The sequence below is a fragment of the Salmo salar genome, chromosome 08, assembly GCF_965601325.2.
Source record: "Salmo salar chromosome 08, fSalSal1, whole genome shotgun sequence".
In the NCBI taxonomy this organism is placed as follows: domain Eukaryota; kingdom Metazoa; phylum Chordata; class Actinopteri; order Salmoniformes; family Salmonidae; genus Salmo; species Salmo salar.
Genome location: NC_138298.1, coordinates 2,362,501 through 2,380,686, shown reverse-complemented (window position 1 = coordinate 2,380,686; position 18,186 = coordinate 2,362,501). Strand labels below are relative to the sequence as shown.

Below are 18,186 nucleotides of genomic sequence, written 5' to 3'. Positions count from 1 at the left end.
TGCTTACTACAAGGCAGTGTTGCTGATGAAATAGTGCAGGGGCACACCCTCGTGGACAAAATGCTTACAGCACCTGGTATTCCCAGGCGGTCTCCCATCCAAGTACTAACCAGGCCCGACCCTGCTTAGCTTCCGAGATCAGACGAGATCGGGCGTACCCAGGCTGGTATGGCCGTAAGCGAGAAACAATCTCTTGCTACAACATATATAGTCAAAGTGAGTGTGATAAACAGACATTGCATTTTCACCAATTAGATAAGCAGCTTGAACTTTGTGTCACTGAAAAAGTAGAAGAAATTACAAACACTGTTCCCATCACTTTTTAGCACAGGTAGTTGGATAAAATACAAACTTTATTTCCTTTCATCATTTGAACAGGGCAAAGGAGCACAAAGCACACACAAGCTGCATTCAGCAACAATATTCTTGTTTGTCTTATAAATACAAGGCAGATGCTAATTGAAAACACAAGGAAATTTGATCCTATTAAAAAGGCAGGAAGCTGCATTTAGTCAATTCATCATTAAATGCTTACTACAAGGCAGTGTTGCTGATGAAATAGTGCAGGGGCACACCCTCGTGGACAAAATGCTTACAGCACCTGGTATTCCCAGGCGGTCTCCCATCCAAGTACTAACCAGGCCCGACCGTGCTTAGCTTCCGAGATCAGACGAGATCGGGCGTACCCAGGCTGGTATGGCCGTAAGCGAGAAACAATCTCTTGCTACAACATATATAGTCAAAGTGAGTGTGATAAACAGACATTGCATTTTCACCAATTAGATAAGCAGCTTGAACTTTGTGTCACTGAAAAAGTAGAAGAAATTACAAACACTGTTCCCATCACTTTTTAGCACAGGTAGTTGGATAAAATACAAACTTTATTTCCTTTCATCATTTGAACAGGGCAAAGGAGCACAAAGCACACACAAGCTGCATTCAGCAACAATATTCTTGTTTGTCTTATAAATACAAGGCAGATGCTAATTGAAAACACAAGGAAATTTGATCCTATTAAAAAGGCAGGAAGCTGCATTTAGTCAATTCATCATTAAATGCTTACTACAAGGCAGTGTTGCTGATGAAATAGTGCAGGGGCACACCCTCGTGGACAAAATGCTTACAGCACCTGGTATTCCCAGGCGGTCTCCCATCCAAGTACTAACCAGGCCCGACCCTGCTTAGCTTCCGAGATCAGACGAGATCGGGCGTACCCAGGCTGGTATGGCCGTAAGCGAGAAACAATCTCTTGCTACAACATATATAGTCAAAGTGAGTGTGATAAACAGACATTGCATTTTCACCAATTAGATAAGCAGCTTGAACTTTGTGTCACTGAAAAAGTAGAAGAAATTACAAACACTGTTCCCATCACTTTTTAGCACAGGTAGTTGGATAAAATACAAACTTTATTTCCTTTCATCATTTGAACAGGGCAAAGGAGCACAAAGCACACACAAGCTGCATTCAGCAACAATATTCTTGTTTGTCTTATAAATACAAGGCAGATGCTAATTGAAAACACAAGGAAATTTGATCCTATTAAAAAGGCAGGAAGCTGCATTTAGTCAATTCATCATTAAATGCTTACTACAAGGCAGTGTTGCTGATGAAATAGTGCAGGGGCACACCCTCGTGGACAAAATGCTTACAGCACCTGGTATTCCCAGGCGGTCTCCCATCCAAGTACTAACCAGGCCCGACCCTGCTTAGCTTCCGAGATCAGACGAGATCGGGCGTACCCAGGCTGGTATGGCCGTAAGCGAGAAACAATCTCTTGCTACAACATATATAGTCAAAGTGAGTGTGATAAACAGACATTGCATTTTCACCAATTAGATAAGCAGCTTGAACTTTGTGTCACTGAAAAAGTAGAAGAAATTACAAACACTGTTCCCATCACTTTTTAGCACAGGTAGTTGGATAAAATACAAACTTTATTTCCTTTCATCATTTGAACAGGGCAAAGGAGCACAAAGCACACACAAGCTGCATTCAGCAACAATATTCTTGTTTGTCTTATAAATACAAGGCAGATGCTGATTGAAAACACAAGGAAATTTGATCCTATTAAAAAGGCAGGAAGCTGCATTTAGTCAATTCATCATTAAATGCTTACTACAAGGCAGTGTTGCTGATGAAATAGTGCAGGGGCACACCCTCGTGGACAAAATGCTTACAGCACCTGGTATTCCCAGGCGGTCTCCCATCCAAGTACTAACCAGGCCCGACCATGCTTAGCTTCCGAGATGAGACGAGATCGGGCGTACCCAGGCTGGTATGGCCGTAAGCGAGAAACAATCTCTTGCTACAACATATATAGTCAAAGTGAGTCTGATAAAACAGACATTTAGTCAATTCATCATTAAATGCTTAATACAAGGCAGTGTTGCTGATGAAATAGTGCAAGAGCACACCCTCGTGGACAAAATGCTTACAGCACCTGGTATTCCCAGGCGGTCTCCCATCCAAGTACTAACCAGGCCCGACCCTGCTTAGCTTCCGAGATCAGACGAGATCGGGCGTACCCAGGCTGGTATGGCCGTAAGCGAGAAACAATCTCTTGCTACAACATATATAGTCAAAGTGAGTGTGATAAACAGACATTGCATTTTCACCAATTAGATAAGCAGCTTGAACTTTGTGTCACTGAAAAAGTAGAAGAAATTACAAACACTGTTCCCATCACTTTTTAGCACAGGTAGTTGGATAAAATACAAACTTTATTTCCTTTCATCATTTGAACAGGGCAAAGGAGCACAAAGCACACACAAGCTGCATTCAGCAACAATATTCTTGTTTGTCTTATAAATACAAGGCAGATGCTAATTGAAAACACAAGGAAATTTGATCCTATTAAAAAGGCAGGAAGCTGCATTTAGTCAATTCATCATTAAATGCTTACTACAAGGCAGTGTTGCTGATGAAATAGTGCAGGGGCACACCCTCGTGGACAAAATGCTTACAGCACCTGGTATTCCCAGGCGGTCTCCCATCCAAGTACTAACCAGGCCCGACCGTGCTTAGCTTCCGAGATCAGACGAGATCGGGCGTACCCAGGCTGGTATGGCCGTAAGCGAGAAACAATCTCTTGCTACAACATATATAGTCAAAGTGAGTGTGATAAACAGACATTGCATTTTCACCAATTAGATAAGCAGCTTGAACTTTGTGTCACTGAAAAAGTAGAAGAAATTACAAACACTGTTCCCATCACTTTTTAGCACAGGTAGTTGGATAAAATACAAACTTTATTTCCTTTCATCATTTGAACAGGGCAAAGGAGCACAAAGCACACACAAGCTGCATTCAGCAACAATATTCTTGTTTGTCTTATAAATACAAGGCAGATGCTAATTGAAAACACAAGGAAATTTGATCCTATTAAAAAGGCAGGAAGCTGCATTTAGTCAATTCATCATTAAATGCTTACTACAAGGCAGTGTTGCTGATGAAATAGTGCAGGGGCACACCCTCGTGGACAAAATGCTTACAGCACCTGGTATTCCCAGGCGGTCTCCCATCCAAGTACTAACCAGGCCCGACCGTGCTTAGCTTCCGAGATCAGACGAGATCGGGCGTACCCAGGCTGGTATGGCCGTAAGCGAGAAACAATCTCTTGCTACAACATATATATTCAAAGTGAGTGTGATAAACAGACATTGCATTTTCACCAATTAGATAAGCAGCTTGAACTTTGTGTCACTGAAAAAGTAGAAGAAATTACAAACACTGTTCCCATCACTTTTTAGCACAGGTAGTTGGATAAAATACAAACTTTATTTCCTTTCATCATTTGAACAGGGCAAAGGAGCACAAAGCACACACAAGCTGCATTCAGCAACAATATTCTTGTTTGTCTTATAAATACAAGGCAGATGCTAATTGAAAACACAAGGAAATTTGATCCTATTAAAAAGGCAGGAAGCTGCATTTAGTCAATTCATCATTAAATGCTTACTACAAGGCAGTGTTGCTGATGAAATAGTGCAGGGGCACACCCTCGTGGACAAAATGCTTACAGCACCTGGTATTCCCAGGCGGTCTCCCATCCAAGTACTAACCAGGCCCGACCATGCTTAGCTTCCGAGATCAGACGAGATCGGGCGTACCCAGGATGGTATGGCCGTAAGCGAGAAACAATCTCTTGCTACAACATATATAGTCAAAGTGAGTGTGATAAACAGACATTGCATTTTCACCAATTAGATAAGCAGCTTGAACTTTGTGTCACTGAAAAAGTAGAAGAAATTACAAACACTGTTCCCATCACTTTTTAGCACAGGTAGTTGGATAAAATACAAACTTTATTTCCTTTCATCATTTGAACAGGGCAAAGGAGCACAAAGCACACACAAGCTGCATTCAGCAACAATATTCTTGTTTGTCTTATAAATACAAGGCAGATGCTAATTGAAAACACAAGGAAATTTGATCCTATTAAAAAGGCAGGAAGCTGCATTTAGTCAATTCATCATTAAATGCTTACTACAAGGCAGTGTTGCTGATGAAATAGTGCAGGGGCACACCCTCGTGGACAAAATGCTTACAGCACCTGGTATTCCCAGGCGGTCTCCCATCCAAGTACTAACCAGGCCCGACCATGCTTAGCTTCCGAGATCAGACGAGATCGGGCGTACCCAGGCTGGTATGGCCGTAAGCGAGAAACAATCTCTTGCTACAACATATATAGTCAAAGTGAGTGTGATAAACAGACATTGCATTTTCACCAATTAGATAAGCAGCTTGAACTTTGTGTCACTGAAAAAGTAGAAGAAATTACAAACACTGTTCCCATCACTTTTTAGCACAGGTAGTTGGATAAAATACAAACTTTATTTCCTTTCATCATTTGAACAGGGCAAAGGAGCACAAAGCACACACAAGCTGCATTCAGCAACAATATTCTTGTTTGTCTTATAAATACAAGGCAGATGCTGATTGAAAACACAAGGAAATTTGATCCTATTAAAAAGGCAGGAAGCTGCATTTAGTCAATTCATCATTAAATGCTTACTACAAGGCAGTGTTGCTGATGAAATAGTGCAGGGGCACACCCTCGTGGACAAAATGCTTACAGCACCTGGTATTCCCAGGCGGTCTCCCATCCAAGTACTAACCAGGCCCGACCATGCTTAGCTGCCGAGATGAGACGAGATCGGGCGTACCCAGGCTGGTATGGCCGTAAGCGAGAAACAATCTCTTGCTACAACATATATAGTCAAAGTGAGTCTGATAAAACAGACATTTAGTCAATTCATCATTAAATGCTTAATACAAGGCAGTGTTGCTGATGAAATAGTGCAAGAGCACACCCTCGTGGACAAAATGCTTACAGCACCTGGTATTCCCAGGCGGTCTCCCATCCAAGTACTAACCAGGCCCGACCCTGCTTAGCTTCCGAGATCAGACGAGATCGGGCGTACCCAGGCTGGTATGGCCGTAAGCGAGAAACAATCTCTTGCTACAACATATATAGTCAAAGTGAGTGTGATAAACAGACATTGCATTTTCACCAATTAGATAAGCAGCTTGAACTTTGTGTCACTGAAAAAGTAGAAGAAATTACAAACACTGTTCCCATCACTTTTTAGCACAGGTAGTTGGATAAAATACAAACTTTATTTCCTTTCATCATTTGAACAGGGCAAAGGAGCACAAAGCACACACAAGCTGCATTCAGCAACAATATTCTTGTTTGTCTTATAAATACAAGGCAGATGCTAATTGAAAACACAAGGAAATTTGATCCTATTAAAAAGGCAGGAAGCTGCATTTAGTCAATTCATCATTAAATGCTTACTACAAGGCAGTGTTGCTGATGAAATAGTGCAGGGGCACACCCTCGTGGACAAAATGCTTACAGCACCTGGTATTCCCAGGCGGTCTCCCATCCAAGTACTAACCAGGCCCGACCGTGCTTAGCTTCCGAGATCAGACGAGATCGGGCGTACCCAGGCTGGTATGGCCGTAAGCGAGAAACAATCTCTTGCTACAACATATATAGTCAAAGTGAGTGTGATAAACAGACATTGCATTTTCACCAATTAGATAAGCAGCTTGAACTTTGTGTCACTGAAAAAGTAGAAGAAATTACAAACACTGTTCCCATCACTTTTTAGCACAGGTAGTTGGATAAAATACAAACTTTATTTCCTTTCATCATTTGAACAGGGCAAAGGAGCACAAAGCACACACAAGCTGCATTCAGCAACAATATTCTTGTTTGTCTTATAAATACAAGGCAGATGCTAATTGAAAACACAAGGAAATTTGATCCTATTAAAAAGGCAGGAAGCTGCATTTAGTCAATTCATCATTAAATGCTTACTACAAGGCAGTGTTGCTGATGAAATAGTGCAGGGGCACACCCTCGTGGACAAAATGCTTACAGCACCTGGTATTCCCAGGCGGTCTCCCATCCAAGTACTAACCAGGCCCGACCGTGCTTAGCTTCCGAGATCAGACGAGATCGGGCGTACCCAGGCTGGTATGGCCGTAAGCGAGAAACAATCTCTTGCTACAACATATATATTCAAAGTGAGTGTGATAAACAGACATTGCATTTTCACCAATTAGATAAGCAGCTTGAACTTTGTGTCACTGAAAAAGTAGAAGAAATTACAAACACTGTTCCCATCACTTTTTAGCACAGGTAGTTGGATAAAATACAAACTTTATTTCCTTTCATCATTTGAACAGGGCAAAGGAGCACAAAGCACACACAAGCTGCATTCAGCAACAATATTCTTGTTTGTCTTATAAATACAAGGCAGATGCTAATTGAAAACACAAGGAAATTTGATCCTATTAAAAAGGCAGGAAGCTGCATTTAGTCAATTCATCATTAAATGCTTACTACAAGGCAGTGTTGCTGATGAAATAGTGCAGGGGCACACCCTCGTGGACAAAATGCTTACAGCACCTGGTATTCCCAGGCGGTCTCCCATCCAAGTACTAACCAGGCCCGACCATGCTTAGCTTCCGAGATCAGACGAGATCGGGCGTACCCAGGATGGTATGGCCGTAAGCGAGAAACAATCTCTTGCTACAACATATATAGTCAAAGTGAGTGTGATAAACAGACATTGCATTTTCACCAATTAGATAAGCAGCTTGAACTTTGTGTCACTGAAAAAGTAGAAGAAATTACAAACACTGTTCCCATCACTTTTTAGCACAGGTAGTTGGATAAAATACAAACTTTATTTCCTTTCATCATTTGAACAGGGCAAAGGAGCACAAAGCACACACAAGCTGCATTCAGCAACAATATTCTTGTTTGTCTTATAAATACAAGGCAGATGCTAATTGAAAACACAAGGAAATTTGATCCTATTAAAAAGGCAGGAAGCTGCATTTAGTCAATTCATCATTAAATGCTTACTACAAGGCAGTGTTGCTGATGAAATAGTGCAGGGGCACACCCTCGTGGACAAAATGCTTACAGCACCTGGTATTCCCAGGCGGTCTCCCATCCAAGTACTAACCAGGCCCGACCATGCTTAGCTTCCGAGATCAGACGAGATCGGGCGTACCCAGGCTGGTATGGCCGTAAGCGAGAAACAATCTCTTGCTACAACATATATAGTCAAAGTGAGTCTGATAAAACAGACATTTAGTCAATTCATCATTAAATGCTTAATACAAGGCAGTGTTGCTGATGAAATAGTGCAAGAGCACACCCTCGTGGACAAAATGCTTACAGCACCTGGTATTCCCAGGCGGTCTCCCATCCAAGTACTAACCAGGCCCGACCCTGCTTAGCTTCCGAGATCAGACGAGATCGGGCGTACCCAGGCTGGTATGGCCGTAAGCGAGAAACAATCTCTTGCTACAACATATATAGTCAAAGTGAGTGTGATAAACAGACATTGCATTTTCACCAATTAGATAAGCAGCTTGAACTTTGTGTCACTGAAAAAGTAGAAGAAATTACAAACACTGTTCCCATCACTTTTTAGCACAGGTAGTTGGATAAAATACAAACTTTATTTCCTTTCATCATTTGAACAGGGCAAAGGAGCACAAAGCACACACAAGCTGCATTCAGCAACAATATTCTTGTTTGTCTTATAAATACAAGGCAGATGCTAATTGAAAACACAAGGAAATTTGATCCTATTAAAAAGGCAGGAAGCTGCATTTAGTCAATTCATCATTAAATGCTTACTACAAGGCAGTGTTGCTGATGAAATAGTGCAGGGGCACACCCTCGTGGACAAAATGCTTACAGCACCTGGTATTCCCAGGCGGTCTCCCATCCAAGTACTAACCAGGCCCGACCCTGCTTAGCTTCCGAGATCAGACGAGATCGGGCGTACCCAGGCTGGTATGGCCGTAAGCGAGAAACAATCTCTTGCTACAACATATATAGTCAAAGTGAGTCTGATAAAACAGACATTTAGTCAATTCATCATTAAATGCTTAATACAAGGCAGTGTTGCTGATGAAATAGTGCAAGAGCACACCCTCGTGGACAAAATGCTTACAGCACCTGGTATTCCCAGGCGGTCTCCCATCCAAGTACTAACCAGGCCCGACCCTGCTTAGCTTCCGAGATCAGACGAGATCGGGCGTACCCAGGCTGGTATGGCCGTAAGCGAGAAAAAATCTCTTGCTACAACATATATAGTCAAAGTGAGTGTGATAAACAGACATTGCATTTTCACCAATTAGATAAGCAGCTTGAACTTTGTGTCACTGAAAAAGTAGAAGAAATTACAAACACTGTTCCCATCACTTTTTAGCACAGGTAGTTGGATAAAATACAAACTTTATTTCCTTTCATCATTTGAACAGGGCAAAGGAGCACAAAGCACACACAAGCTGCATTCAGCAACAATATTCTTGTTTGTCTTATAAATACAAGGCAGATGCTAATTGAAAACACAAGGAAATTTGATCCTATTAAAAAGGCAGGAAGCTGCATTTAGTCAATTCATCATTAAATGCTTACTACAAGGCAGTGTTGCTGATGAAATAGTGCAGGGGCACACCCTCGTGGACAAAATGCTTACAGCACCTGGTATTCCCAGGCGGTCTCTCATCCAAGTACTAACCAGGCCCGACCCTGCTTAGCTTCCGAGATCAGACGAGATCGGGAGTACCCAGGCTGGTATGGCCGTAAGCGAGAAACAATCTCTTGCTACAACATATATAGTCAAAGTGAGTGTGATAAACAGACATTGCATTTTCACCAATTAGATAAGCAGCTTGAACTTTGTGTCACTGAAAAAGTAGAAGAAATTACAAACACTGTTCCCATCACTTTTTAGCACAGGTAGTTGGATAAAATACAAACTTTATTTCCTTTCATCATTTGAACAGGGCAAAGGAGCACAAAGCACACACAAGCTGCATTCAGCAACAATATTCTTGTTTGTCTTATAAATACAAGGCAGATGCTAATTGAAAACACAAGGAAATTTGATCCTATTAAAAAGGCAGGAAGCTGCATTTAGTCAATTCATCATTAAATGCTTACTACAAGGCAGTGTTGCTGATGAAATAGTGCAGGGGCACACCCTCGTGGACAAAATGCTTACAGCACCTGGTATTCCCAGGCGGTCTCCCATCCAAGTACTAACCAGGCCCGACCCTGCTTAGCTTCCGAGATCAGACGAGATCGGGCGTACCCAGGCTGGTATGGCCGTAAGCGAGAAACAATCTCTTGCTACAACATATATAGTCAAAGTGAGTCTGATAAAACAGACATTTAGTCAATTCATCATTAAATGCTTAATACAAGGCAGTGTTGCTGATGAAATAGTGCAAGCGCACACCCTCGTGGACAAAATGCTTACAGCACCTGGTATCCCCAGGCGGTCTCCCATCCAAGTACTAACCAGGCCCGACCCTGCTTAGCTTCCGAGATCAGACGAGATCGGGCGTACCCAGGCTGGTATGGCCGTAAGCGAGAAACAATCTCTTGCTACAACATATATAGTCAAAGTGAGTGTGATAAACAGACATTGCATTTTCACCAATTAGATAAGCAGCTTGAACTTTGTGTCACTGAAAAAGTAGAAGAAATTACAAACACTGTTCCCATCACTTTTTAGCACAGGTAGTTGGATAAAATACAAACTTTATTTCCTTTCATCATTTGAACAGGGCAAAGGAGCACAAAGCACACACAAGCTGCATTCAGCAACAATATTCTTGTTTGTCTTATAAATACAAGGCAGATGCTAATTGAAAACACAAGGAAATTTGATCCTATTAAAAAGGCAGGAAGCTGCATTTAGTCAATTCATCATTAAATGCTTACTACAAGGCAGTGTTGCTGATGAAATAGTGCAGGGGCACACCCTCGTGGACAAAATGCTTACAGCACCTGGTATTCCCAGGCGGTCTCCCATCCAAGTACTAACCAGGCCCGACCCTGCTTAGCTTCCGAGATCAGACGAGATCGGGCGTACCCAGGCTGGTATGGCCGTAAGCGAGAAACAATCTCTTGCTACAACATATATAGTCAAAGTGAGTCTGATAAAACAGACATTTAGTCAATTCATCATTAAATGCTTAATACAAGGCAGTGTTGCTGATGAAATAGTGCAAGAGCACACCCTCGTGGACAAAATGCTTACAGCACCTGGTATTCCCAGGCGGTCTCCCATCCAAGTACTAACCAGGCCCGACCCTGCTTAGCTTCCGAGATCAGACGAGATCGGGCGTACCCAGGCTGGTATGGCCGTAAGCGAGAAAAAATCTCTTGCTACAACATATATAGTCAAAGTGAGTGTGATAAACAGACATTGCATTTTCACCAATTAGATAAGCAGCTTGAACTTTGTGTCACTGAAAAAGTAGAAGAAATTACAAACACTGTTCCCATCACTTTTTAGCACAGGTAGTTGGATAAAATACAAACTTTATTTCCTTTCATCATTTGAACAGGGCAAAGGAGCACAAAGCACACACAAGCTGCATTCAGCAACAATATTCTTGTTTGTCTTATAAATACAAGGCAGATGCTAATTGAAAACACAAGGAAATTTGATCCTATTAAAAAGGCAGGAAGCTGCATTTAGTCAATTCATCATTAAATGCTTACTACAAGGCAGTGTTGCTGATGAAATAGTGCAGGGGCACACCCTCGTGGACAAAATGCTTACAGCACCTGGTATTCCCAGGCGGTCTCCCATCCAAGTACTAACCAGGCCCGACCCTGCTTAGCTTCCGAGATCAGACGAGATCGGGCGTACCCAGGCTGGTATGGCCGTAAGCGAGAAACAATCTCTTGCTACAACATATATAGTCAAAGTGAGTGTGATAAACAGACATTGCATTTTCACCAATTAGATAAGCAGCTTGAACTTTGTGTCACTGAAAAAGTAGAAGAAATTACAAACACTGTTCCCATCACTTTTTAGCACAGGTAGTTGGATAAAATACAAACTTTATTTCCTTTCATCATTTGAACAGGGCAAAGGAGCACAAAGCTGCATTCAGCAACAATATTCTTGTTTGTCTTATAAATACAAGGCAGATGCTAATTGAAAACACAAGGAAATTTGATCCTATTAAAAAGGCAGGAAGCTGCATTTAGTCAATTCATCATTAAATGCTTACTACAAGGCAGTGTTGCTGATGAAATAGTGCAGGGGCACACCCTCGTGGACAAAATGCTTACAGCACCTGGTATTCCCAGGCGGTCTCCCATCCAAGTACTAACCAGGCCCGACATTGCTTAGCTTCCGAGATCAGACGAGATCGGGCGTACCCAGGCTGGTATGGCCGTAAGCGAGAAACAATCTCTTGCTACAACATATATAGTCAAAGTGAGTGTGATAAACAGACATTGCATTTTCACCAATTAGATAAGCAGCTTGAACTTTGTGTCACTGAAAAAGTAGAAGAAATTACAAACACTGTTCCCATCACTTTTTAGCACAGGTAGTTGGATAAAATACAAACTTTATTTCCTTTCATCATTTGAACAGGGCAAAGGAGCACAAAGCACACACAAGCTGCATTCAGCAACAATATTCTTGTTTGTCTTATAAATACAAGGCAGATGCTAATTGAAAACACAAGGAAATTTGATCCTATTAAAAAGGCAGGAAGCTGCATTTAGTCAATTCATCATTAAATGCTTACTACAAGGCAGTGTTGCTGATGAAATAGTGCAAGAGCACACCCTCGTGGACAAAATGCTTACAGCACCTGGTATTCCCAGGCGGTCTCCCATCCAAGTACTAACCAGGCCCGACCCTGCTTAGCTTCCGAGATCAGACGAGATCGGGCGTACCCAGGCTGGTATGGCCGTAAGCGAGAAACAATCTCTTGCTACAACATATATAGTCAAAGTGAGTCTGATAAAACAGACATTTAGTCAATTCATCATTAAATGCTTAATACAAGGCAGTGTTGCTGATGAAATAGTGCAAGCGCACACCCTCGTGGACAAAATGCTTACAGCACCTGGTATTCCCAGGCGGTCTCCCATCCAAGTACTAACCAGGCCCGACCCTGCTTAGCTTCCGAGATCAGACGAGATCGGGCGTACCCAGGCTGGTATGGCCGTAAGCGAGAAAAAATCTCTTGCTACAACATATATAGTCAAAGTGAGTGTGATAAACAGACATTGCATTTTCACCAATTAGATAAGCAGCTTGAACTTTGTGTCACTGAAAAAGTAGAAGAAATTACAAACACTGTTCCCATCACTTTTTAGCACAGGTAGTTGGATAAAATACAAACTTTATTTCCTTTCATCATTTGAACAGGGCAAAGGAGCACAAAGCACACACAAGCTGCATTCAGCAACAATATTCTTGTTTGTCTTATAAATACAAGGCAGATGCTAATTGAAAACACAAGGAAATTTGATCCTATTAAAAAGGCAGGAAGCTGCATTTAGTCAATTCATCATTAAATGCTTACTACAAGGCAGTGTTGCTGATGAAATAGTGCAGGGGCACACCCTCGTGGACAAAATGCTTACAGCACCTGGTATTCCCAGGCGGTCTCCCATCCAAGTACTAACCAGGCCCGACCCTGCTTAGCTTCCGAGATCAGACGAGATCGGGCGTACCCAGGCTGGTATGGCCGTAAGCGAGAAACAATCTCTTGCTACAACATATATAGTCAAAGTGAGTGTGATAAACAGACATTGCATTTTCACCAATTAGATAAGCAGCTTGAACTTTGTGTCACTGAAAAAGTAGAAGAAATTACAAACACTGTTCCCATCACTTTTTAGCACAGGTAGTTGGATAAAATACAAACTTTATTTCCTTTCATCATTTGAACAGGGCAAAGGAGCACAAAGCACACACAAGCTGCATTCAGCAACAATATTCTTGTTTGTCTTATAAATACAAGGCAGATGCTAATTGAAAACACAAGGAAATTTGATCCTATTAAAAAGGCAGGAAGCTGCATTTAGTCAATTCATCATTAAATGCTTACTACAAGGCAGTGTTGCTGATGAAATAGTGCAGGGGCACACCCTCGTGGACAAAATGCTTACAGCACCTGGTATTCCCAGGCGGTCTCCCATCCAAGTACTAACCAGGCCCGACCCTGCTTAGCTTCCGAGATCAGGCGTACCCAGGCTGGTATGGCCGTAAGCGAGAAACAATCTCTTGCTACAACATATATAGTCAAAGTGAGTGTGATAAACAGACATTGCATTTTCACCAATTAGATAAGCAGCTTGAACTTTGTGTCACTGAAAAAGTAGAAGAAATTACAAACACTGTTCCCATCACTTTTTAGCACAGGTAGTTGGATAAAATACAAACTTTATTTCCTTTCATCATTTGAACAGGGCAAAGGAGCACAAAGCACACACAAGCTGCATTCAGCAACAATATTCTTGTTTGTCTTATAAATACAAGGCAGATGCTAATTGAAAACACAAGGAAATTTGATCCTATTAAAAAGGCAGGAAGCTGCATTTAGTCAATTCATCATTAAATGCTTACTACAAGGCAGTGTTGCTGATGAAATAGTGCAGGGGCACACCCTCGTGGACAAAATGCTTACAGCACCTGGTATTCCCAGGCGGTCTCCCATCCAAGTACTAACCAGGCCCGACCCTGCTTAGCTTCCGAGATCAGACGAGATCGGGCGTACCCAGGCTGGTATGGCCGTAAGCGAGAAACAATCTCTTGCTACAACATATATAGTCAAAGTGAGTCTGATAAAACAGACATTTAGTCAATTCATCATTAAATGCTTAATACAAGGCAGTGTTGCTGATGAAATAGTGCAAGAGCACACCCTCGTGGACAAAATGCTTACAGCACCTGGTATTCCCAGGCGGTCTCCCATCCAAGTACTAACCAGGCCCGACCCTGCTTAGCTTCCGAGATCAGACGAGATCGGGCGTACCCAGGCTGGTATGGCCGTAAGCGAGAAAAAATCTCTTGCTACAACATATATAGTCAAAGTGAGTGTGATAAACAGACATTGCATTTTCACCAATTAGATAAGCAGCTTGAACTTTGTGTCACTGAAAAAGTAGAAGAAATTACAAACACTGTTCCCATCACTTTTTAGCACAGGTAGTTGGATAAAATACAAACTTTATTTCCTTTCATCATTTGAACAGGGCAAAGGAGCACAAAGCACACACAAGCTGCATTCAGCAACAATATTCTTGTTTGTCTTATAAATACAAGGCAGATGCTAATTGAAAACACAAGGAAATTTGATCCTATTAAAAAGGCAGGAAGCTGCATTTAGTCAATTCATCATTAAATGCTTACTACAAGGCAGTGTTGCTGATGAAATAGTGCAGGGGCACACCCTCGTGGACAAAATGCTTACAGCACCTGGTATTCCCAGGCGGTCTCCCATCCAAGTACTAACCAGGCCCGACCCTGCTTAGCTTCCGAGATCAGACGAGATCGGGCGTACCCAGGCTGGTATGGCCGTAAGCGAGAAACAATCTCTTGCTACAACATATATAGTCAAAGTGAGTGTGATAAACAGACATTGCATTTTCACCAATTAGATAAGCAGCTTGAACTTTGTGTCACTGAAAAAGTAGAAGAAATTACAAACACTGTTCCCATCACTTTTTAGCACAGGTAGTTGGATAAAATACAAACTTTATTTCCTTTCATCATTTGAACAGGGCAAAGGAGCACAAAGCACACACAAGCTGCATTCAGCAACAATATTCTTGTTTGTCTTATAAATACAAGGCAGATGCTAATTGAAAACACAAGGAAATTTGATCCTATTAAAAAGGCAGGAAGCTGCATTTAGTCAATTCATCATTAAATGCTTACTACAAGGCAGTGTTGCTGATGAAATAGTGCAGGGGCACACCCTCGTGGACAAAATGCTTACAGCACCTGGTATTCCCAGGCGGTCTCCCATCCAAGTACTAACCAGGCCCGACCCTGCTTAGCTTCCGAGATCAGACGAGATCGGGCGTACCCAGGCTGGTATGGCCGTAAGCGAGAAACAATCTCTTGCTACAACATATATAGTCAAAGTGAGTCTGATAAAACAGACATTTAGTCAATTCATCATTAAATGCTTAATACAAGGCAGTGTTGCTGATGAAATAGTGCAGGGGCACACCCTCGTGGACAAAATGCTTACAGCACCTGGTATTCCCAGGCGGTCTCCCATCCAAGTACTAACCAGGCCCGACCCTGCTTAGCTTCCGAGATCAGACGAGATCGGGCGTACCCAGGCTGGTATGGCCGTAAGCGAGAAACAATCTCTTGCTACAACATATATAGTCAAAGTGAGTGTGATAAACAGACATTGCATTTTCACCAATTAGATAAGCAGCTTGAACTTTGTGTCACTGAAAAAGTAGAAGAAATTACAAACACTGTTCCCATCACTTTTTAGCACAGGTAGTTGGATAAAATACAAACTTTATTTCCTTTCATCATTTGAACAGGGCAAAGGAGCACAAAGCACACACAAGCTGCATTCAGCAACAATATTCTTGTTTGTCTTATAAATACAAGGCAGATGCTAATTGAAAACACAAGGAAATTTGATCCTATTAAAAAGGCAGGAAGCTGCATTTAGTCAATTCATCATTAAATGCTTACTACAAGGCAGTGTTGCTGATGAAATAGTGCAGGGGCACACCCTCGTGGACAAAATGCTTACAGCACCTGGTATTCCCAGGCGGTCTCCCATCCAAGTACTAACCAGGCCCGACCCTGCTTAGCTTCCGAGATCAGACGAGATCGGGCGTACCCAGGCTGGTATGGCCGTAAGCGAGAAACAATCTCTTGCTACAACATATATAGTCAAAGTGAGTCTGATAAAACAGACATTTAGTCAATTCATCATTAAATGCTTAATACAAGGCAGTGTTGCTGATGAAATAGTGCAAGAGCACACCCTCGTGGACAAAATGCTTACAGCACCTGGTATTCCCAGGCGGTCTCCCATCCAAGTACTAACCAGGCCCGACCCTGCTTAGCTTCCGAGATCAGACGAGATCGGGCGTACCCAGGCTGGTATGGCCGTAAGCGAGAAAAAATCTCTTGCTACAACATATATAGTCAAAGTGAGTGTGATAAACAGACATTGCATTTTCACCAATTAGATAAGCAGCTTGAACTTTGTGTCACTGAAAAAGTAGAAGAAATTACAAACACTGTTCCCATCACTTTTTAGCACAGGTAGTTGGATAAAATACAAACTTTATTTCCTTTCATCATTTGAACAGGGCAAAGGAGCACAAAGCACACACAAGCTGCATTCAGCAACAATATTCTTGTTTGTCTTATAAATACAAGGCAGATGCTAATTGAAAACACAAGGAAATTTGATCCTATTAAAAAGGCAGGAAGCTGCATTTAGTCAATTCATCATTAAATGCTTACTACAAGGCAGTGTTGCTGATGAAATAGTGCAGGGGCACACCCTCGTGGACAAAATGCTTACAGCACCTGGTATTCCCAGGCGGTCTCCCATCCAAGTACTAACCAGGCCCGACCCTGCTTAGCTTCCGAGATCAGACGAGATCGGGCGTACCCAGGCTGGTATGGCCGTAAGCGAGAAACAATCTCTTGCTACAACATATATAGTCAAAGTGAGTGTGATAAACAGACATTGCATTTTCACCAATTAGATAAGCAGCTTGAACTTTGTGTCACTGAAAAAGTAGAAGAAATTACAAACACTGTTCCCATCACTTTTTAGCACAGGTAGTTGGATAAAATACAAACTTTATTTCCTTTCATCATTTGAACAGGGCAAAGGAGCACAAAGCACACACAAGCTGCATTCAGCAACAATATTCTTGTTTGTCTTATAAATACAAGGCAGATGCTAATTGAAAACACAAGGAAATTTGATCCTATTAAAAAGGCAGGAAGCTGCATTTAGTCAATTCATCATTAAATGCTTACTACAAGGCAGTGTTGCTGATGAAATAGTGCAGGGGCACACCCTCGTGGACAAAATGCTTACAGCACCTGGTATTCCCAGGCGGTCTCCCATCCAAGTACTAACCAGGCCCGACCCTGCTTAGCTTCCGAGATCAGACGAGATCGGGCGTACCCAGGCTGGTATGGCCGTAAGCGAGAAACAATCTCTTGCTACAACATATATAGTCAAAGTGAGTCTGATAAAACAGACATTTAGTCAATTCATCATTAAATGCTTAATACAAGGCAGTGTTGCTGATGAAATAGTGCAGGGGCACACCCTCGTGGACAAAATGCTTACAGCACCTGGTATTCCCAGGCGGTCTCCCATCCAAGTACTAACCAGGCCCGACCCTGCTTAGCTTCCGAGATCAGACGAGATCGGGCGTACCCAGGCTGGTATGGCCGTAAGCGAGAAACAATCTCTTGCTACAACATATATAGTCAAAGTGAGTGTGATAAACAGACATTGCATTTTCACCAATTAGATAAGCAGCTTGAACTTTGTGTCACTGAAAAAGTAGAAGAAATTACAAACACTGTTCCCATCACTTTTTAGCACAGGTAGTTGGATAAAATACAAACTTTATTTCCTTTCATCATTTGAACAGGGCAAAGGAGCACAAAGCACACACAAGCTGCATTCAGCAACAATATTCTTGTTTGTCTTATAAATACAAGGCAGATGCTAATTGAAAACACAAGGAAATTTGATCCTATTAAAAAGGCAGGAAGCTGCATTTAGTCAATTCATCATTAAATGCTTACTACAAGGCAGTGTTGCTGATGAAATAGTGCAGGGGCACACCCTCGTGGA

The 18,186-nt window shown here is 42.1% G+C and overlaps 37 non-coding genes and 3 pseudogenes across 37 annotated transcripts; all 40 read right to left on the bottom strand.

Annotated features, from left to right (window-relative positions):
- Positions 1-61: 61 nt before the first annotated feature.
- Positions 62-180, bottom strand: LOC145855440 (5S ribosomal RNA). Its single transcript, XR_014376327.1, has one exon. It is a non-coding gene; the product is annotated as a 5S ribosomal RNA (ribosomal RNA).
- A 409-nt stretch (positions 181-589) lies between these two features.
- Positions 590-708, bottom strand: LOC145884711 (5S ribosomal RNA). The gene has a single exon (XR_014396290.1). It is a non-coding gene; the product is annotated as a 5S ribosomal RNA (ribosomal RNA).
- Positions 709-1,117: 409 nt separating this feature from the next.
- On the bottom strand, positions 1,118-1,236 carry LOC145855439 (5S ribosomal RNA). Its single transcript, XR_014376326.1, has one exon. It is a non-coding gene; the product is annotated as a 5S ribosomal RNA (ribosomal RNA).
- Positions 1,237-1,645: 409 nt separating this feature from the next.
- On the bottom strand, positions 1,646-1,764 carry LOC145855438 (5S ribosomal RNA). Its single transcript, XR_014376325.1, has one exon. It is a non-coding gene; the product is annotated as a 5S ribosomal RNA (ribosomal RNA).
- A 409-nt stretch (positions 1,765-2,173) lies between these two features.
- On the bottom strand, positions 2,174-2,292 carry LOC145852613 (uncharacterized; annotated as a pseudogene).
- Positions 2,293-2,431: 139 nt separating this feature from the next.
- LOC145855437 (5S ribosomal RNA) lies at positions 2,432-2,550 on the bottom strand. The gene has a single exon (XR_014376324.1). It is a non-coding gene; the product is annotated as a 5S ribosomal RNA (ribosomal RNA).
- A 409-nt stretch (positions 2,551-2,959) lies between these two features.
- Positions 2,960-3,078, bottom strand: LOC145884710 (5S ribosomal RNA). Its single transcript, XR_014396289.1, has one exon. It is a non-coding gene; the product is annotated as a 5S ribosomal RNA (ribosomal RNA).
- Positions 3,079-3,487: 409 nt separating this feature from the next.
- Positions 3,488-3,606, bottom strand: LOC145884709 (5S ribosomal RNA). Its single transcript, XR_014396288.1, has one exon. It is a non-coding gene; the product is annotated as a 5S ribosomal RNA (ribosomal RNA).
- Positions 3,607-4,015: 409 nt separating this feature from the next.
- On the bottom strand, positions 4,016-4,134 carry LOC145881755 (5S ribosomal RNA). Its single transcript, XR_014393325.1, has one exon. It is a non-coding gene; the product is annotated as a 5S ribosomal RNA (ribosomal RNA).
- A 409-nt stretch (positions 4,135-4,543) lies between these two features.
- Positions 4,544-4,662, bottom strand: LOC145884897 (5S ribosomal RNA). Its single transcript, XR_014396477.1, has one exon. It is a non-coding gene; the product is annotated as a 5S ribosomal RNA (ribosomal RNA).
- A 409-nt stretch (positions 4,663-5,071) lies between these two features.
- LOC145852886 (uncharacterized) lies at positions 5,072-5,190 on the bottom strand (annotated as a pseudogene).
- Positions 5,191-5,329: 139 nt separating this feature from the next.
- LOC145855436 (5S ribosomal RNA) lies at positions 5,330-5,448 on the bottom strand. Its single transcript, XR_014376323.1, has one exon. It is a non-coding gene; the product is annotated as a 5S ribosomal RNA (ribosomal RNA).
- A 409-nt stretch (positions 5,449-5,857) lies between these two features.
- On the bottom strand, positions 5,858-5,976 carry LOC145884707 (5S ribosomal RNA). The gene has a single exon (XR_014396286.1). It is a non-coding gene; the product is annotated as a 5S ribosomal RNA (ribosomal RNA).
- Positions 5,977-6,385: 409 nt separating this feature from the next.
- Positions 6,386-6,504, bottom strand: LOC145884706 (5S ribosomal RNA). Its single transcript, XR_014396285.1, has one exon. It is a non-coding gene; the product is annotated as a 5S ribosomal RNA (ribosomal RNA).
- A 409-nt stretch (positions 6,505-6,913) lies between these two features.
- Positions 6,914-7,032, bottom strand: LOC145881754 (5S ribosomal RNA). The gene has a single exon (XR_014393324.1). It is a non-coding gene; the product is annotated as a 5S ribosomal RNA (ribosomal RNA).
- Positions 7,033-7,441: 409 nt separating this feature from the next.
- Positions 7,442-7,560, bottom strand: LOC145884896 (5S ribosomal RNA). Its single transcript, XR_014396476.1, has one exon. It is a non-coding gene; the product is annotated as a 5S ribosomal RNA (ribosomal RNA).
- A 139-nt stretch (positions 7,561-7,699) lies between these two features.
- LOC145855435 (5S ribosomal RNA) lies at positions 7,700-7,818 on the bottom strand. Its single transcript, XR_014376322.1, has one exon. It is a non-coding gene; the product is annotated as a 5S ribosomal RNA (ribosomal RNA).
- A 409-nt stretch (positions 7,819-8,227) lies between these two features.
- On the bottom strand, positions 8,228-8,346 carry LOC145855434 (5S ribosomal RNA). The gene has a single exon (XR_014376321.1). It is a non-coding gene; the product is annotated as a 5S ribosomal RNA (ribosomal RNA).
- A 139-nt stretch (positions 8,347-8,485) lies between these two features.
- Positions 8,486-8,604, bottom strand: LOC145855432 (5S ribosomal RNA). The gene has a single exon (XR_014376319.1). It is a non-coding gene; the product is annotated as a 5S ribosomal RNA (ribosomal RNA).
- Positions 8,605-9,013: 409 nt separating this feature from the next.
- LOC145885897 (5S ribosomal RNA) lies at positions 9,014-9,132 on the bottom strand. Its single transcript, XR_014397481.1, has one exon. It is a non-coding gene; the product is annotated as a 5S ribosomal RNA (ribosomal RNA).
- Positions 9,133-9,541: 409 nt separating this feature from the next.
- Positions 9,542-9,660, bottom strand: LOC145855431 (5S ribosomal RNA). Its single transcript, XR_014376318.1, has one exon. It is a non-coding gene; the product is annotated as a 5S ribosomal RNA (ribosomal RNA).
- Positions 9,661-9,799: 139 nt separating this feature from the next.
- Positions 9,800-9,918, bottom strand: LOC145885539 (5S ribosomal RNA). The gene has a single exon (XR_014397122.1). It is a non-coding gene; the product is annotated as a 5S ribosomal RNA (ribosomal RNA).
- A 409-nt stretch (positions 9,919-10,327) lies between these two features.
- LOC145855430 (5S ribosomal RNA) lies at positions 10,328-10,446 on the bottom strand. Its single transcript, XR_014376317.1, has one exon. It is a non-coding gene; the product is annotated as a 5S ribosomal RNA (ribosomal RNA).
- A 139-nt stretch (positions 10,447-10,585) lies between these two features.
- LOC145855429 (5S ribosomal RNA) lies at positions 10,586-10,704 on the bottom strand. Its single transcript, XR_014376316.1, has one exon. It is a non-coding gene; the product is annotated as a 5S ribosomal RNA (ribosomal RNA).
- A 409-nt stretch (positions 10,705-11,113) lies between these two features.
- On the bottom strand, positions 11,114-11,232 carry LOC145855428 (5S ribosomal RNA). The gene has a single exon (XR_014376315.1). It is a non-coding gene; the product is annotated as a 5S ribosomal RNA (ribosomal RNA).
- Positions 11,233-11,631: 399 nt separating this feature from the next.
- On the bottom strand, positions 11,632-11,750 carry LOC145850806 (5S ribosomal RNA). Its single transcript, XR_014372654.1, has one exon. It is a non-coding gene; the product is annotated as a 5S ribosomal RNA (ribosomal RNA).
- Positions 11,751-12,159: 409 nt separating this feature from the next.
- On the bottom strand, positions 12,160-12,278 carry LOC145855427 (5S ribosomal RNA). Its single transcript, XR_014376314.1, has one exon. It is a non-coding gene; the product is annotated as a 5S ribosomal RNA (ribosomal RNA).
- A 139-nt stretch (positions 12,279-12,417) lies between these two features.
- LOC145855426 (5S ribosomal RNA) lies at positions 12,418-12,536 on the bottom strand. The gene has a single exon (XR_014376313.1). It is a non-coding gene; the product is annotated as a 5S ribosomal RNA (ribosomal RNA).
- Positions 12,537-12,945: 409 nt separating this feature from the next.
- Positions 12,946-13,064, bottom strand: LOC145855425 (5S ribosomal RNA). The gene has a single exon (XR_014376312.1). It is a non-coding gene; the product is annotated as a 5S ribosomal RNA (ribosomal RNA).
- Positions 13,065-13,473: 409 nt separating this feature from the next.
- LOC145853280 (uncharacterized) lies at positions 13,474-13,582 on the bottom strand (annotated as a pseudogene).
- Positions 13,583-13,991: 409 nt separating this feature from the next.
- LOC145855424 (5S ribosomal RNA) lies at positions 13,992-14,110 on the bottom strand. The gene has a single exon (XR_014376311.1). It is a non-coding gene; the product is annotated as a 5S ribosomal RNA (ribosomal RNA).
- A 139-nt stretch (positions 14,111-14,249) lies between these two features.
- On the bottom strand, positions 14,250-14,368 carry LOC145855423 (5S ribosomal RNA). Its single transcript, XR_014376310.1, has one exon. It is a non-coding gene; the product is annotated as a 5S ribosomal RNA (ribosomal RNA).
- A 409-nt stretch (positions 14,369-14,777) lies between these two features.
- On the bottom strand, positions 14,778-14,896 carry LOC145855421 (5S ribosomal RNA). Its single transcript, XR_014376308.1, has one exon. It is a non-coding gene; the product is annotated as a 5S ribosomal RNA (ribosomal RNA).
- A 409-nt stretch (positions 14,897-15,305) lies between these two features.
- LOC145855420 (5S ribosomal RNA) lies at positions 15,306-15,424 on the bottom strand. The gene has a single exon (XR_014376307.1). It is a non-coding gene; the product is annotated as a 5S ribosomal RNA (ribosomal RNA).
- A 139-nt stretch (positions 15,425-15,563) lies between these two features.
- On the bottom strand, positions 15,564-15,682 carry LOC145855419 (5S ribosomal RNA). The gene has a single exon (XR_014376306.1). It is a non-coding gene; the product is annotated as a 5S ribosomal RNA (ribosomal RNA).
- Positions 15,683-16,091: 409 nt separating this feature from the next.
- LOC145855418 (5S ribosomal RNA) lies at positions 16,092-16,210 on the bottom strand. The gene has a single exon (XR_014376305.1). It is a non-coding gene; the product is annotated as a 5S ribosomal RNA (ribosomal RNA).
- A 139-nt stretch (positions 16,211-16,349) lies between these two features.
- Positions 16,350-16,468, bottom strand: LOC145855417 (5S ribosomal RNA). Its single transcript, XR_014376304.1, has one exon. It is a non-coding gene; the product is annotated as a 5S ribosomal RNA (ribosomal RNA).
- Positions 16,469-16,877: 409 nt separating this feature from the next.
- LOC145855416 (5S ribosomal RNA) lies at positions 16,878-16,996 on the bottom strand. The gene has a single exon (XR_014376303.1). It is a non-coding gene; the product is annotated as a 5S ribosomal RNA (ribosomal RNA).
- Positions 16,997-17,405: 409 nt separating this feature from the next.
- Positions 17,406-17,524, bottom strand: LOC145855415 (5S ribosomal RNA). The gene has a single exon (XR_014376302.1). It is a non-coding gene; the product is annotated as a 5S ribosomal RNA (ribosomal RNA).
- A 139-nt stretch (positions 17,525-17,663) lies between these two features.
- LOC145855414 (5S ribosomal RNA) lies at positions 17,664-17,782 on the bottom strand. The gene has a single exon (XR_014376301.1). It is a non-coding gene; the product is annotated as a 5S ribosomal RNA (ribosomal RNA).
- Positions 17,783-18,186: the final 404 nt, after the last annotated feature.